Source organism: Dermacentor variabilis, chromosome 8, assembly GCF_050947875.1.
Source record: "Dermacentor variabilis isolate Ectoservices chromosome 8, ASM5094787v1, whole genome shotgun sequence".
NCBI lineage: Eukaryota > Metazoa > Arthropoda > Arachnida > Ixodida > Ixodidae > Dermacentor > Dermacentor variabilis.
In genome coordinates, this window is record NC_134575.1 from 111,081,389 (window position 1) to 111,100,179 (window position 18,791).

An 18,791-nucleotide genomic window follows, 5' to 3' on the forward strand; every position below is an offset into this window, starting at 1 on the left:
TAAATTGATCGTAGTGCATTAGATAGAGGCTCGGTTAGCTGAAACCTGATAGGTTACTTTATCTCCTGCACGAAAATTTAGTATTCTTCGATATAGCCATGATGGCATCGCCATATACAGGTAGCGCCGCCTTACATCAGCATGCTGACGCTAGACGACGCCAGTACTTAAGGCGCTGGGATGAGGAGAAATATCTAGCACGTAAATACCATGCAATCTAGATTTTAACTTGACCTTTGCATACGCCGCACACATCTGTCGAATATATACCAGTGCAAGTGCAACTGCAGCCGCACAGAAAACGCATCGAGAAACGAATGAGGCAGAATGAATCGCTTTACAGCGATCTGTATACTGGGACTTGCTGGTGCTAGTGTGGGCAACACGCCGGATTTTACTTTCGAAGAAATATTTTCTGTAAGCATTTTACCAACTTTTATTGTCTCTGCAATTTAATTCGTGACTTCTGCGTAGAAATGATGTTTTCGGGAAGCCAATCGTTCGTAATGCATAAAATTAAAGAATTACATACCCAGTTTAATGCACTTACGTGGCCAGTAGTGGTTAAGAAACGGCAGCGTCGCTTTGGTTGTGGTTGCACACTGTGCAAGAAAGGGTCATTAATGCGCTAGCTAGGCTTACAATATTTCACAGAGAATGTTCGTCCCGTCCGAGAATATAGCAGTCACTTGAACTGCTGAAATTTTTTGTTTACGAACTTTTAAGTTAGAATGCAATCTAAGTTGGTGTCATTATACACTCCTGCATGTGCTGAAATTTTTTTAGAGGACAGCATTAAAATTCTCAGGCCAGATTTTGAACTTGGCCAACATGGACAGCTCATGGGAATGCGTAAGTTCGTAAAATACAGACCAACTATGTAAGTCGTTTGAAAGAGGAAATGGTCCGGCGAGATCAGCAGCAACATGGGTGGCAAAAAGTCTGCTTTCAGCAACATGGGCTTGGAGAGTGGTGCAGTTCATAAAAGGAAATATATATTGCGAAGAAAATCTCACCTGCTGCTTCATGACAATCTGTGGTTAGTGGACTCAGAGATCAGGGCCTGTGAAGAGCGTTTTCGTTTTCTCGGCCTAGCACTTTTATGTACAGCAGTAGACAGCATTGTGACAACTTTGCGGTCGTATTAGACATAGAGGCATTCCTTGTTTTACGCTGTGCAAAACTAGGTACGCGCTATCTAGTGGCAGCTATTCATGAATTTCCATATATTACTGAAGTGTCACCATAGGAGAGACCTTTATCATTTCTGAATGACACCAAGACGTGGCGCAAATTTTGTTTGTAATGTTCCGAAACCTCTGATCCGGTTTATCATCAATCCACTGTATGGATATCAGTTACAGGCAGGGTGCTACTAGCGTGTACGTTGATGAATTGACGAAGAAGCAATATCCATGATGATATTGAAAGCACCAAGGGATTGCGACACTTCTCTATCGTAGTAAAGGGCTTTCCTTCACCACCTGCTATTCGTATGTGGATCACTCTCCTGATTAGCCCTGTACTGTCCAACGTATAATGTGTGCTGCGCTTATCGACAAGTTAAAAGTATCACTTAATTACGAGAAACAATATATAGGCTATGTAGCGTATTTATACACTGTAGGAAGTTTTCACTTTAGGCAGTTCAACAAACCAATTGCTAACAAATTGTTATAATTGGAATCACATTTCGTTGTCTTTTTTTCTACACATGTACCCTCCGTGGCTTCAAATAAAGGTTAAGATGTTCCAATTTTTCTTCATCGGGAACTTTGTTTGACCATTAAAGGGCTAAGAGGATAGGATCATGAGGAATAGAGTCTCATATTGCCAAGCCAAACATGGTCTTGGTCACCAGATAGCATTATTTAAAAGTTAATCATTTGTGCTGCCTTGTTCCACTTCATTTGTAGAATCTTGCTTGCAGGTTTTAGACCTACTGTTTCGTATCGACGTCTTAATGGAATTTTAAAGAGTATTTTCGGCCTAAAACACTGTCAATCCAACCTTACAATGTAAAAATATATTTCACGAAAGAAGTTTTCGGAGATCCACTAAATAAATATTTTTTTTATTTATATAATAATTCATTAAGGTTATAGATAACGAGCTCGTGAGCTATATTTTGGCACAGGTTAATTTTCCTAATGCTCTTTATGCTTTCTAAATCGAATATCTCCGGGATGTTTACTGTAGCTCAGGTGCAACAATATGGACATGGAAAGTGCGCGGGGCAACACACAACCCAAACTACGAACATACGTATTCCCAGCTTTCGCAGTCGTACTGATGCCACCAGGAACGCCATAGGAAACACATATATTGCGAGAAAAGCACTAAAAAACGACAAAAAAACCTATACATATACTTTTTCGTTGACACTAAATACTACCAGTTATTTTGTTTAAAGTTGGCGTGGATATTGAACTTTTTATTTGAAAAGGATATGGACGACTTGGTTACGAATGAATTACAAAATTTTCCTGTGCGCGTGGATTTATAACCAAACAGGGCATTTGGCACTTGCACCTGCCTATAGCAATCATAATTTGACTCTTCGTTGGCAGTTGCGTTTGCGCATTTATCACCTTAAGGTCAAACTACACGTACGTGTGCCGGCGCGCGAAAGCATGCGATCACGCGCATCACGCAAGCACAGATGGTGTTGGGCGGATCGTACAGGTCGAAGCGCGGCGCGACGACAAATATCTAATGTATGGTGGCTAGATGGGCAGGTGTGCCCACCGACGCATCTAGACCGTAGTTTAGCGCTTTTCCGCATCATGACGCAAAATTGGCGCTGAGGTCAGTATAATGGTTCCGCAGCACGCGTCGTCTACTGCAGGTGACAAAAGGCGTGCAAAAAATAAAGCGCTTATTGGAATAATTATATGTGTCTGTTCGTGTCAGTTTGAAAGGTGAAGGGCTCCGGGTCCATTTTACTGTTAATGTTCCTAAGAGATGTGAAATATTCCGGGTAGTAAAAATGTCCGACGAGATTAGCGGCTGTATCTCTCCACTAAAGAAGACAACCAAGGACACTTACTACTTCGCATCTAACTGCAAGTCAAATCATAAATCTGTCAGAAAAAGCCCTAAAATAGCTTTGTTTTCGGTGCGAAAACCCCCTGACCTTTTTAGAACATGGTAACTGGCCCTTCATTGAGCGGACAAGCAGCTGTAACCGGCATCAGTTGTGTGCGAGCGATACTCTCCAGAAGAATTTATTCAGCGTGATTTCACCCATGTGGTCGATGGAGAGATTGATCGGATTCCAAGGAAGCCTCCACGGCTTCCCAACGATGCAGTGCCATCAATTCTGCCAGTTGCTCTCGCCTACCTCTGCAAAATGATGCCCCCCCCCCCAAAAAAAAAGGGGAACACTAAGAATTCTTTAGGACTGCGATCACAAAACGTGATTAAGAGAGCAAGCTGTTCTGAGATGGCGCAGGGATCACAGAAATGAGATCTTAATGAAGCCAACCCAATAGGTGAAGGCAACTTTCAGTTTTCTATACCTACGCTTGCAGAGATCGTCAGCTCATGTGTACTGCCTCACGGCCGCTGTACCGGCAAGTAGAACGGCTACCGGTAAGGAAAGTAGAACGGCTACCGCGTTTCCGCTTTAGCGAAAAATGGGAGCAGCATCAGCCTCCCTAAAGTCATCCTCCTGGAAGCGTGCGGATCAAATGTGCGAGCAAATGTGCGACGACTGCTAAATAAATCTGCAGGGGAAGTCAGCGCTTGTGGAAGTACACAAAATGCTGCCATGCCAAGGCATCAAAGTTGTGAAGGAAGCAAACATGAGGTGAAGGCAGTGGAGATTTCTATGAAGCTTTGGGGGTGGCTAAACACATAAAACACATGGGAGCTGTAAGTTCAGCTCCAAGTGTACAGGCCTCGCTCTACAAGAACGCGAATATTGTCTGCACTGTCGCTACGCAAGGAAGCTAGCCCTGAGTCAGATTTCTTACAGAAGAAGAAAACGACTGACTCCTAGAAAGACTTCTTCATATGTATAAACTCGAGGCGCAATAGCTCCGAAGAATGAAGCGAAGTGATCTCACCGACGGAATAGGACTACAGTAAATTAGAAACAAGAACAGCAAGTTATGTGAAAATGACCTGATACTAAAATATAAATGACCTGACAACAATACAGCAGTCACAAGTTATGGCGTGTTTGAACGCATCCAAGAGGAAGAGCGCCAAAGGATTTAGATACCAGACAGAATGGATCCGCGAGTGCATTATTATGCGTGTGAAGGGCAGGCGCCTGTACGAGCATCTGCGTAAACGAAAAATTATGCTGCCCCCTGGTCGCACGTGCCTGCAAAAGCATCTGCGTACATATAAGAGTGGATATGGCTTCAGCCGAAAGGCCTTTGTAGCACTAGGAGATAAATGCTGCCAAATGCCAGAGCAACAGTGTCATGGTGGCATATAATTATTGATGAAATAAAGTTGTCTGAGAACTTATCACTTGACCACTACGCAAATGTGGACGTGCTAGTCGACTTGGACACAAGCACCACGAGTACTTTATTAGCAGACCCAGCTCTAGTCGTTCTTTTCCTGCCATTGACGGGAAAGCGGCACGATGTTCGGGGTGCGTTTGCCTCAAGAAGGAAGGTCAATGCCGATGTCCATACACAAATTATCGTTGAAGCAGTAAGAATGCTAGAAAGTTCATTTCTTCGTGTGGACTACGTCACTACAGATACTACCACCGGGAACAGATCTATGTGGCACAATTTTGGAATTCCCTGTAAAATGAAACGGGTCATCTGCAAAAAGGTTCATCCCGTAGACTTACGACGTCATCTTCACTTCATTTCCGATTTCCCCATTTGATCAAGAACGTCAGAAACAGCCAATTGAAGCATCAATTTATGAGACCGGAGGGAATAGCATCAATTAACCTTGTGAAGGCTGCACGGGCCCGGGACCAGCAACGCAGCGTAACCTTGAAAGCAATGCCAAGAGTGGACAACCCAAATTGGTAGGCCAGGCGGCTTTGAAAAAAAAATGTGGGTTGGCTACGCATTTAATCTTTTTTTCTGATGAGATTCGGAGCTGCCTCTTCATGTATCGTCAAATAATTCAGCACAGGCATGGCTCAGTCACCGAAATCAATGTTTTATTCAAACAGTTCCGGGATATAATCTCGATCATGACATCTCGGTTTCGAACAGCTGCACTTCGTGCAAACTCGAAGAACGCAGAGCGAGTATTTGAACTCCTTAACTGCTCATACGAGGAGGAGCACACATCTGAAAAAGAAAGGCTTTATCAGCGCAAGTAAGGCTGATGGCTTTCGGGTAACTCTCTTCAGCACACTCTGCATTTCGGGGTATGTGACAACCGAACTCGGCTTCAGGTGCCTGATTACTTCAAGACTGAGCCAAGAGATTCTACAACAATTGTTCGGCATTCTGAGGAAAATGTGAGGCAGCGATGACCATCCCACACCTGTGCACTTTCTGATATCTATCAACACACTGAAATTTACTTATTTGGCAACCTCTCTTGACAGTGGAAATGTTCGCCCCGGGCAGCTCAGTAGTTTGCTCAGTATCGGCGACGTTTATGAGCAAACGGTATACTGAAAAACCTGCACTGATGAACTTCTCGATGTTGGAAAATTTCAAGCTGCGCATGAGGTGCTCAGTGCTTGCGACATCGAGCACTGTAGCGCCGCTACAAAGAAAAGGGACTCTATGGGTTGATATTCTATATAGGAGGCTCTGTAGGAATAAAGTTCCTGCAAATAACCCAGTGTTGCGATTGTTCAGACACATTACTAAACATTACTAAAATCAACCGAATTATCTCCTCCTGCCAAGTGGCCATTAACGCTCCAGATGAGTTGGTGAGGGCTATTGATCCCTTCTGAAGTACTAAACAAACTGGTATCACCACTATAAGACGCCTTCACGCTCTGCTTTAATTTAAATGAGTTACGAAGAAACAGTATCGCAGACTTTGCATCCTTTCTGCACATGAACTCTCCGAATTCGATCAACTGTGTACAACACAGGAAAGAGCTCACAAACGGTGTCGTGAACTTCTATTCGATTAAACACCTTTATTTTCTTGACAAGAGCACGAACATAGCGCGCGAAACCAACAGGGAGAACAGGAAGCTGCAGTGTGTGCTGTGAATAATGCGATTATGTGGTGGACCAACGTTGCAGCCTTGTGGCGCTAAGCTCTGTATGCTGGTGGGTCTGCTTACTCAAGTTACTAGAGGTTTTCTTGTATTGCAAATATATCTATGAATTTAGTCTAGGACGTATTGCTTTACTTTATTGCAACCAAATAGTGAACCAGACGCACTGACCAACAAAATTCTTGCAGCAAGTTAAATACCGTAACTGAGGCAGAAATAATAAACAATAGCTGAATTTCCCAAATTGAAAGATTAGAACTCGCTAAATATCGCATAATCACGTTTCCGTATACCATATTAAACCATTGCAGGGGTCATATAACGTAAAGCTCTTCCAATATGTTTTTATTTCAACCGCCTGACGTGAAATTTGCGTAACCGCCGACGCAAGCATCGGGAGGTGACCGACAGGGTTGTCTGAACATACCAATCAAATGCTCTACTCATCTATAGGAGGTCACCTTTGTTTGCTTTAAAAACAAATAACATTGCCTACAGTGGGTGGATTGTCTTATCTAATTGGCTGACAAAAGGCGAGGAGCCTGCTCAAGGGGAGAGGGATTCGATGGGGCCAGGCCAATGCACTGAAAATTGATAACCGCATGAAGAGGGTGGTGCAGGCGTCAGCGATTGATGCGCTTTCCCTTACTTGGCCTGAAATGGCTGCTTGAATATCGCGGCGGCACGAAACGGAAGTTTAAGAATGTCGTTAAAAGGGATCTTTAGCAAAGAAGAGTTGGCAGGGTGACGTCGTAAACGTCCCGAAAGCGCTTGAAAACGTCACACGGCCACGCAAAAAGGTTTATTGTGCGCAAGTAAACTCATGCCATCCGGCAGGTTTGAGTAGCCAGTGACTAAGCGATCGGCGGCATTCATCTTTTACTCATTTCGGAACGGGGCAGCAGGCAGCTATTCAGAAAATAAATTTGTTTTGTTCGGCATATTAATTCATCTTAACGCGTACACGTCACTTTAACGCGGTAAGTTTTCACGGTTTTGTGACGTCGCGTGCATGACAGGCAGGTGAAGTGGCTGCAGCACGAAAACTTTTGACCAATAGCCGTGGGGTAATGGCTAAAAGGCGTTGAATTAGAAATAACTTTTTTTTCTTTGGTCCAATGACGCATAATGAGTGTGTGCGCTACATATCAGATGGGGAGCTGTCGAGGTTTTCGGGATGTCGTCTGACAGACATGCGAATAGGGGGTGGCTCAAAAAGTTTTTTACCAATCGCGGAGGTCTGATGGCAGAATTGAAATAAAACAGCTTGGAATTGCTTTACGTAATAGCGCCCCAGTATTGTTCTATGCATAGAAAAATCTATGGGAACATTGCTAAGCTAAACTGCGATAGGCGAAAACTCATCTATGAATGCCTCCGTAGCTGTTTGAACTGTTCTGCGAACGGACGCCGCCGTGACGGCGAGCATGGAATGCATTTACAGCCTTATGGCTGCAAGGTTTGTCGCCGATTTGCGCGCAAACCCATGAGCAATTCCACACTCTCCTACGCGCCCACTCGCAGAGTGCTACTGTCATTGCGCCTCCTCCCCTTGCTCCACTCGCCGGTGGCGCCTCCTCTCCTTGCTCCCCTCGCCGGTTATCACCGCTTTGCTCATACTGCCTACCGCTTCTTTCACCTGAAGGACTTGGTCCGGCGTTCACTACGCGCGGAATCACAGGAGGCATCCTAGGATGTCACCGCCGGCACGATGCAACCATTGTTGGATGCATGTTTCATGCTCAAAGGTTCAGTATCCAAGATGAGGAGCAGCATAAATCGCAAGAACTGCAGAGAGGCAAGTGAAGCAGCTCAGCCACTCTGCGAGTTCGCCTGTCATGCTTGTGAAGGTATTGCTTGCGTTCAAGTAACCATGCAAATGAATTAAGTTGACCTATTTATTTTCTTGATCGATGTAAATGTTCATTACTTAACATTCTGGCTTATCTATACGCGCAACGCCATGCATCCCAGTATAAATATAAAAAGGCTGTAGGTCTCGCGGTGCAGCTAATACTGCAACTACAAATATTTGCACCAATAAATTTGATGCTTGACGCTTGACGTTTAGTGTGTCTACACCAATAGCAAGGAATGTGATTATGCGCTCCTCTAAATCTACGTCCTGAGAACTATCCTTTAGTGTAATCGTACCATAAAGAGTATTTTGCGCCCTGTAAGGCAGCCCCACTGCGCAAGTGCTTTCTTTCCAAGCTCCTCAGGAGTACGTTGCCGTCACAGCAGTCCTCCGTGCTTTCGCTCTCTGCGCCACATATGCGTGAGAGAGCCCTCTCACTACACCACCACAAAATCTAGCACAAGCGAAGAAGCTAGTTGCAAATGCTACACCTTAGCGAATTTAATGTCATAGCCGTATCAGGATCGACCTAAACAAAGATTTCAATTTTCTTGATTTTGCAGAATCAGCCAGTGCCGCAAACTTTTTCGAAAACTCATATAATGCACTGATATTATAATGAGGCCACCAACTCACAACTTCTGATTACCTTGTCTCTGAGATTAGACTAGTTTACTCGGCGAGACGAATGTCATGTGAAGTCCAGGTAGGTGGACAAATAAAGCATTGCTTTATAATGAGGAGTACAGACGAGGGAAATACAACAGGCAAGACTTTAATTACGAACGCGAATGCGAAAGTCTATGCCTCTATTTTTCTTCTCAATTACGCCTGTAAATGCGAAGTCAACATACCCGTTCCCAGTAGTGGACCTTTACTGAACAGGCCCGATCTTGTCTGCCGGTAGCTTCGCGCCACGGCGCTGCTGTCAGTTGTTGAAGATGACGGTTGTGCTTCACACGTCCATGGCGTTCGAGCAAAGAAGTGTGATTTGTTTCCTATTGAGCAATGAACGAATACCCGTCGAAATTCACAAGGAAATGCAGCCCACGTATGGCAAAGGTGTCTCGCTTTGAGAAGTGTGAGATGGTGGTGCTGTCAGTTCGCAAAAGGCTGTAAAGTCTTGCATGACAATGAGCGTTCGCGGAGGCCGCGTGCGTAGCTGATTGACGACATTTCTCAAATTTAGTGCTGCAACGAGAGAAATGCGTCAACAGTTGTGGTGACTATGCAGAAAAATGGTCTAAGGCACGTCGAATAATATGTAAATTTGTAATTACCGGGTTGCACCATACTTTGGCTAATAAAAAATAGGGACAAAGCCTTTCTGATTCGCCCTCGTGCAGTTTCTTCATTTTATTTAAGTCACAAGCTGACACGCAACTGCAGCCAAATCTGATGTAAAGTTCGGTCGTTGCTGCAGACATTTTATTTTTATTTTTCTTCCCTGAACAGATGACGCAGTGGCTTATTATCTGGATCAGTGACTTATTAATTAGGCGGGCTTCCGGCAGCTCACTTTTGTCATCATTATTTTTTGTACCACCAGTGCACGATTAAAATTAAGTTAACGGCTACAGTTGTGGCTCAGTAATTCTAAATGGCCGCATGAGCCCGTAGGCATGAAAGGGCAAAGGGTTCACATATCCTGTCAAAGATCGGCTGGCCGGTCTGGCAGACGTCAACCATACTTCACGTGAGAGCGATCCCGTGAATCATGGCTTGACACATTTTCTGATTTCCTCGAGGAATTTAGTTATGCAGCCCTAACTCGCCTGACTCTTATATGGCGGAATAAGGCCAAAATGTTGGCTCGTCGCTGAAATCAGCAAGTGAGCATTCTCCCTATTAAGCATTTTTTATATGTTACTGGACTATACCCCGCAGGGGCGTCTGCGTCAGCAGGCGTTTGGTGTGTTGCGACACCACGTACCCGAGCACACGAGGGTTGGACCCTCCCGCGTGTAGCCGTGCGCGGCTTAGTTGTGTCTGGGGAAAAGGGGATCCTGGGGGTTGAGCCGATGCTGGGTGTTCGGACCTTTAAGGCCCCCCGGCGGAGGCAACACACCTCTTTGGCCTCTGATTCACATAGACGGCACCTCCAGACTGACCCACCTGGAGGAAATCGGCAGTCGCCTTTTCCTGTCCCCCTTTGCAATCTTCGTCTTTCTCTCCCACTTTCCCATCCTTCCTGTCTTCTCTTCACTTCTTATTACTTCCGTATTTCCTGGCGGCAAGGGCTAACCGTGTGTGATATATTCAACCTTGGGTATATACATTAGGTTATAGTGGCGCTGTATAGCTGGCGTCTGCAGGTTTCTTGGAACCTGCAGCGTCCCCTTGTTGGGCTCCATGGTGGGTGGCTACCACCGCCGCCGAATTTTGAAACCATCCAATGGCAGAAGCGTTCCCGCGACTTTCAGATCGGTCTCTGAAAAGAGGTCGCACCGAAGCAACATTCCAGTTCTTTTTAAAACCAAGCGAAGACACATTTCCGAAATACCACGTTCTCCATAGTGAAGGCAACACCACCGTTAGAAAACTGTCACCATTCACAGTATCGAAATGCCTAGCAAACACAATTGGATCGGGTTACAAGGCCTCAAAGATGGCTAGCGGAGACCTCCTCCTTGAACTGACCAAGAAAAGTCAACTAGAAAAGCTCGCCGAACTCACCAATATCGGTGACATCAAAGTAACAATCTCTCCACACCGCTCACTCAACACTAGCAGGGGAGTTATATCTGAAGAAGACTTGTTGAACCTCAGCGACGAAGAGCTACTCGAAGGATTTCAGGAGCAAAACGTAATTAAGGTTCAGAGAATAACACTACGACGAAATGACCAACAGATCCCGACGAAACATGTGATTTTGACATTTGGTAGTAGCACTGTCCCTAGTTCACTCGACGCAGGATATCTGAAAATCAACGTCAGACCGTACATACCCAACCCAAGGCGGTGTTTCAAGTGCCAGAGGTTTGGGCATGGATCACAATCATGCAGAGGCAAAGAAACATGTGCGAAATGTAGTGCCAATAACCATCCTTCTGACAACTGCAATGCTCCCGCAAAATGTGTAAATTGCAAGGGCGATCATCCAGCTTACTCACGGAGTTGCCCTTGCTGGAAAAAAGAAAAAGAAGTAATTGCTCTAACAGTCAAAGAAAAAATCTCGTTCTATGAAGCCAGAAATCGGCTATCGTACCTTCCGCGAAGAAGTTACGCCGATGTGACGCAGATGGGGGCTGCGCCACAGAGGTTTGAGGAGTCCTCCGAGCCCAGGCGTAGTGGTCCCGCAGTGACCCCTCCCGCCCCCGTTATGTAAGCAGCCGACGCTGCTCCATCCTCTTCAAACGCCCTGCAGACACCAGTCCTGCAGGGCCCTAAGTTCAAGCGAACCACAAGGCCCGAGACACGTGTCTCGGCGCCTAACTCTCGATCCTCCAGCGCCTCAGAAAGAGCGATGGAGGTCGACGCAAAAACCCCGGTGTCATTGACACCAAAGGACAAGCGCTCTCTTGAGCGCGGTAAAAGGGACAAAATCCCGATAACCACTCAGAATAAGAAAGCGATAACCTAAAGGTTATCGCTCATTTGTATAAGCCTTTTTAAATCCATGTCACCTAACATCTCACTTCTTATTCTTTCCGTAGTACCAATTCTTACCTTTTAATTTTAAAATGGCTTTTATTATTCACTGGAATTGTAGAGGTCTCATACACAATCTAGGTGACATCAAAGACATCATCAACGTCTTTTCACCAGTTGCTGCATGTCTTCAGGAAACAAATCTCGGTCCAAAAAATAGTCAAATTCTCAAAGGTTTCACCGTTGTCCGAAGGGACCGCGAATGTTCCACCCGTTTGTCAGGCGGAGTGGCTATAGTCGTGCAGGGCGGCACTCCTACCCGAAACGTCCAATTAAATACATCTTCAGAAGCCGTAGCTGTCACCATTCTATCTTACAAAACCATCACCATTTGCTCTCTGTATATTCCACCCCACACCCACTTCACTACTAAACAATTAGAAAATTTAACAGATCAGTTACCAGAACCATTTGTTTTAGTAGGGGATTTTAATGCTCATTGTACTCTATGGGGGAGTGTCAAAACTGACCAAAGAGGACAGTTGGTTGAAGATTTTATTTTATCCAATGACATCTGCCTCTTAAATTCAGGCGCCCCGACCTACTTTTCACCAACTTCCCACACTTTTAGTTGTTTAGACTTAGCTTTTTGCTCACCTTCACTTTTTACTGATCTTAAATGGGAAGCTCTCGACACGTCATATGGCAGCGACCACTTACCCGCACTCATCAAACTCCTATCATCACCAAAAACCCTAGTAACTAGACCACGTCGATGGAAATTACAGCTCGCGGACTGGCCGGTCTTTATGGAGAACGCGATACCAGAAGATGTCTTTTCGCGAGAGCTAAGTATTGACAAACTTAATAAAAAAATCACTGAGGTTATAATCTGTGCGGCAGAAAAGGCCATACCCCAGTCATCAGGTATTGTGCACAAAAAGCTAAACCCCTGGTGGACGAAGGAGTGTGCCGACGCTAAAAAAGCACAAAATAAGGCCTGGGGAATCCTACGAAGGTACCCCACCTATACCAACCTGTTAACCTTCAAACAAGCGAAAGCCAAAGCTCGGTTCATTCGTAGACATGCTGAAAAATCATCGTGGCAAAAATACATCTCTTCAATTAATAGTACGGTAACATCAAAACGAATGTGGGATCAGGTGAGGAAATTTAGAGGAGACTACTCATCTTACACAATACCACTACTTACATGCCCAGGCACACATACAACACTACAAGACCAAGCCAAATCATTTTTACAATCAATTTTACAACACTTTTACAACATCTCCAGCTCGGCAAACTATTCAAATTCATTCTTAAAATATAAATAGTCGGCGGAGAAACAGAGACTGCCCACCACTGGGGCTTCAGCTGAAATGTATAATAAACCCCTCACAATACATGAGTTGAACAGAGTTCTCTCTGCCGGTAAAAAAACGGCAACAGGTCTTGACCGCGTCCACTACACAATGCTGGCACACTTACCTCAAGCATCGGTAGGGACACTTCTTAAATTTTTCAATATGATATGGGAGTCTGGGGTAATGCCCACAGATTGGAAAAATGCGATAGTAGTGCCCTTTCTAAAATCTCGTAAACCCGCAACATCCCCTAGTAGCTATAGACCCATTGCATTAACAAGCTGTCTAGCTAAATCCTATGAGAGCATCATAAACACAAGACTCACATTTATCCTTGAAACAAGACGCCTAATAGATATGCACCAGTGCGGATACAAAAAGGGTTGCTCCACCATTGACCATCTCGTACGACTAGAACAGGAAATACGTGACACCTTCCTACACAAGCAATATTGTCTGACGGTTTTCTTCGATTTAGAAAAGGCCTACGATACGACGTGGCGATATGGAATCCTAAGAGACCTGGCTGACCTGGGAATTCGCGGCAGAATGCTAAATTGTCTATGTGATTTCATGTCAAATAGAACATTTCAAGTACGTCTCGGCACAACACTTTCACGCACATTTACACAAGAAAATGGCGTACCACAAGGTTGCATTCTGAGCACGACACTTTTCATAGTCAAAATGAACTCTGTTAATAAAATTATCCCATCATCTGTTATGCACTCATTATATGTCAACGATTTGCAAGTGGCTTGCCGCGCTTCAAATCTACCCGCCTGCGAAAGACAACTACAAATAACAATAAATAATCTGACACAATGGGCCGACAAAAATGGTTTCCGTTTTTCAACACACAAAACTGTTACAGTTCTCTTTTCCCAGAAGCGAGGTTTACACTGCACTCCAGTTCTCACATTGTATGGTACAACGCTGCCGGTCAAAGAAGACTACAAATTTTTAGGTGTAACTTTTGACACAAAACTGAATTTCCTTGCCCACATTAACTCAACTAAGATAAAAGCAAATAAAGCACTAAATATCATTAAGGTTTTATCGCACAAGCACTGGGGATCTGACCGAACATGTCTATTACGTGTATACCGGTCTCTTGTACGTAGCATTCTCGACTACGGTAGTGTAGTTTATGGTGCAGCTAGGCAGTCCTACATTAAGCGACTTGATCCAGTTCACAATCTTGGCCTACGACTGGCGAGCGGTGCGTACAGAACATCGCCTGTCCAAAGTTTATATGTTGAATGCAATGAGCCGTCCTTACAGCAACGCAGAGCACTACTTACACTTTCCTATGTACTACGAATTCGATCATCACCACAACATATATGCTACAGCATCGTAACACAGTGCAAATCACGGATACACTACACAAATAAACCAAACATGATTCGGCCACTAATCTTACGACACGAAGAATACTGTCAGAATTACGATGTTCCTCATGAGGCCCTGCAGGTTGCTGAAAGGCCACCAAGGTTGCCACCATGGTACAACTTTTCACAGCTATGTGACTGGACACTAACACATCTAAAGAAGAAAGACATCCCACAAGAACACATAATACAAGAATTCCGAGCCATTCAAGAAAAATATAAAAATTACACGGAGTTTTACACTGACGGCTCTAAAACACAAGAATACGTAGGTGTCGGGATCGTAACAAAAAATTGGCAAAATAGCATTCGGATAAATAATTTTTCTTCAGTGTTTACCGCCGAAGTATTTGCAATATGGACGGCAGTAAAAAAAATTACCAGCGACAAGCAGATGAATGCTATCATATATATACCGATTCGTTAAGTGCACTCAGATCTCTAAACCTTAACTCCGCGTCTGAACCCCTAATTGGTGATATCCTAAACATGTTGGCCTATAATGAATACGGAAGAACCTTACGATTCTGCTGGGTCCCAAGCCATGTCGGGATACCAGGGAAAGAAGCAGCAGATAGATGCGCGTTCATGGCAGCACACAAAGGTATAACGCAAACAACACTTCCATACAAAGACAGTATCCGAGCGATTCATAAGGCCCTGACATCAAAGTGGCAACTAGAATGGGACTCTTGCACAAATAACAAGTTACACACAATAAAACCCCTGCTGAGCGAATTGAAGTCGTGCTGTCACCAGCAACGCTTCTACGAGGTGATCCTATGTAGACTCCGAATCGGGCATACACACCTGACACACAATTTTCTACTTCAAAACGATAACCCGCCAACTTGCGAGAAGTGCCATAAACCACTCACCGTAATGCACATTATTATGACATGTCCAAATATTGAAACACAGAGACAAAAGCTTTTACAGAATCTCAATAACTCACACATACCTTTACACCCCGCCTCAATACTCGGAAATGAACCGCTAGTGCCTTTCGCTGACTTGTTCAGCTTTCTAGAAGAAACCGGCTTTTTACACAGACTCTAAAAATACCGCAGCTTCCACTGCTTTAACATTTGAATTCTTAATATCTTGTGGCTGGCGCAGCATGACCTTAGTTGCTTTTGCGCCATTAAACCCGAATTAACTAACTGGACTATACGACCTAATATGGCCCTAGATTGGCCTTATCATTTTGTCACCTTGTTATTTATTTGTCGCACAGACCTTCCAACACTCTTCGGGAACTTACTAAGCAACCGCCTTAATCATCGTCAGTGGATATCATGCAATACATTGCTGCTAAAAGCAAGCATTTAGTGATTGAAAGCCACGCTTTTTTAGCTCTTTGATCACGCACAATATGACAGTATTGCTCTAATTAGGTTGCCACAAAAATGCCATCAGAAACTGCAGAGTCTCCTGTAATATATATAAAGATATGTACTTGAACATACTCGGTCGCAGGATAGACAAGATGCATGCCCTCTTATAAAAAAAAAGTCTGAATGACTGGCTCTGCTCCCAAATTTAAGTTAAAAGACAATTTTAAAGATAGCCGTTGAAATAATTCAATTCCTTTTTTCATGATTGAAAATAAATCTAAATATAACAAAGAGCTCATGATGGAAAGAAAAAGTGCTTTTGTAGGTCTTCTCGCAGCTCTGAAAAAATAAAGCAAGGGCCATCACTAAACTCCTATAGTAAACTTCATGTTCTTTTTTCTGGCCACGTTAGAGATAATATTAAATGCAGCAATAAGGGTCACATTACAAGCCATGCTGAATCACAATTTTCTGAACTCGATCTCTCAGTTCTGAGATACCCATCCTAAAGACTAAAAAACCTTGCTGAGTCACGGCCTTACATCGCAAGACAGCTTGAAGAGTTAATGCTAGATGTTTTAGTGAAATGGCAAGTAATTGAGATAGAAATACTTTTTTTTCTGTCTTGATTTTCATACTTTCGGCATCTCTGTCTAAGCGGCAGTGTGGCCGTTAAGAATGTTTCCTTTTTTTTGGCAGAAGAGGTTTAGTAGTTCTAGTTGCTTCGCATTTAAATAAGAAAAATAAACTGTTAGGTCGCATTACATGACATATTAGATAATGCTGCATTGATCACGCTCATTTTCACACCACTATTATACATTTGAACGCGCCTCATTTAATATGGCGATGAGCCTTACAAAGTCTAGACGGCGATGAACCCTCCTAAATATACAGAAAGTGGAAATCGCAAGGAATTTTCGAAATATAATTGTGCTATCACTTGTATATTAGGGTGAAACTGATGGAAGAGAGCGAAGGCCACCATCACGATTGCTTTCATGTGAATATAATGTAGAGCCCGAAGACGACAGCGAAATACCGCTTGCGAGGAGGGGTGGGTCACGTAATAACTATGAAGTATTCACAGAGGTGACTCCAAGAGGTTGCTCGACGAAATGGGTCAGAAATTGTAGCTTTAGTTCAAAAGCAATCTTTTAGGTCCTGTCGCTCACTGCTGATATTGAAGTCTGGCGACTCGAATAGCAAATCTCCCTATGAAATCAGAGGTGCCGGAATGAAACGCTGTATACGCTTATATTGAATGGCGATGCACGCGTGATGAGACGAGAACGGCATTAATCGCGAGGTATTTTGGTGTGGCAACGGGTAGACTGCGCTATCCGGCGTGTAAATAGTCGCCGCGAGACACTCCTTAGTCGCCACTCACGGTCTGTGGCCTAACCTATGTCGAAAACCGGTGTGAATGATCACTTTGGGAGACTTGCTTTTTATTATAAAGTATTGTTTGCCTCCATCTGGACACATTGTAATTGGTTGATAGGTTGATATCTGCCATTGTTTGGCTCTATAGAATAGGAATACGTTAGCCCAATGCTGACATCAAACTAAGCCTCCAAGCGCAACAGCTGAATACTCTGAAAATCAGGCCACACTATCAATGCGAAAGTATTGTACGGCTCATTACGCGATAATCTGGCGTTGTCAATGGCGGCTTGGCCGAAAGATAGTGGCAAAAATGGCGGAGGGCGCTAACAGCAAAAACACGTAAAAAATCTTCGATTGACGTCAGATTTGTTAGGCAGGTCTCTCTAAACAAAGTAAATTTGTGGAATCGAAAAGAAAATTCGGTACATTTCGTTCCAGGTAGAACTGTAAAGCGGGACCCCGGGGTGCGAGAACAGCACGCTTCCTTGACGCCACGGCGGTTCCATGGCTAGGGTTCATTGAAATTGTACCTAGTGCATGGGTTATTGTGCACGTCATGTCACTTTCTCCGTCACTGCCCCCCACGTGTCACCTGCTCTTCGGATTTCATCGATGTTGTGTCTACTGCGATGCACTCTCGACGCCAAACCATGAGTCTATAAAATTAGGCGGGCCCAGTACGTGCGTCATTGGACAGGTCACGTCGTTCCCTCCGGTACGTCACTTGCTCTTTAGCACCGTGCTCTTCGGATTTAACCGGTGCTGTGTCAACTCCGATGCACTCCGAAGTGCCTACCACAGCCGCACCTGTGAAATGTGGTCGCCCACGGAAGCACGATTCAGAAGCCGAAGCAAGGGAACACGAAAAATTTCAGTCGAGAACATTTCACCAAAGCGATTACAATGCTTTCGCATTCCCACAAGTAACAGTCTTAAATGTCTATGCTGAAATTTGTTTCACATCGCGGGCATTTGAGATTATGTATATTGTCACGTGGGTCAGAAATTGTCAGAAACAAAGGTAAATGCTTACACATTACCGCTACATATCCAGGCTTAGGAAATAACCGACATCCGAACCTAAAATGATTTTGCATTTCTAGGATTTCCTTGTCTTTGTCAGAAGTTCCACGTTCGGCAGTCATTCAGGAATAGAATCTGAACCTTCTCTTTGGGCATCTATAAACCATAAAATGGCTTCTCTTAACTGAAATACATACGTGGAGTTCGTGCGCCAGGATCGCAGTGATCCCCACCCTACAAAGAGTTCCATATGCTGGAAGACAAATTTGTGTCAAAATGAACGCGATAACAATGATCGATTGCTGGGTACGCTATCTCAAGTGGCGTAAGGGGAATTCTTATGGCGGGTTCGCTGTAGTGTGTCCGAAAATATACGACATCCCAACATTATAAAAAAAAAATGGGATTGATAGTTTCTTTTTTTTCCTTTGCTGCAAATCAGGCAAGTAGGGCCCCCCTGCCACTTAACAGCTTTCGGCGGCATGTTACACTTCTTTAACACGTGTTACGCGAGTGTAACACGTGAATGGATAACATGAATGCTTTTTTCATTCATGTAGAGCCATTTATTCTTTGCTTGCTTAAGTGAGTATGAGCCATTTCTGATGATGTTATTTTTTGTGTAACTGATTTTTGTATCACTGGACTAGACGCCGT

General features: G+C 44.1%; 1 long non-coding RNA gene across 1 annotated transcript in view; it reads left to right on the plus strand.

Moving 5' to 3' along the window:
- The first annotated feature begins 279 nt into the window (after positions 1 to 279).
- The window catches only part of LOC142591233 (uncharacterized), a 70,005-nt gene continuing 51,493 nt past the window's right edge, over positions 280 to 18,791 (plus strand). Inside the window, exon 1 of the long non-coding RNA XR_012830405.1 lies at positions 280 to 417. This is a non-coding gene — a long non-coding RNA (uncharacterized LOC142591233). The remainder of the gene's footprint in view (positions 418 to 18,791) is intronic.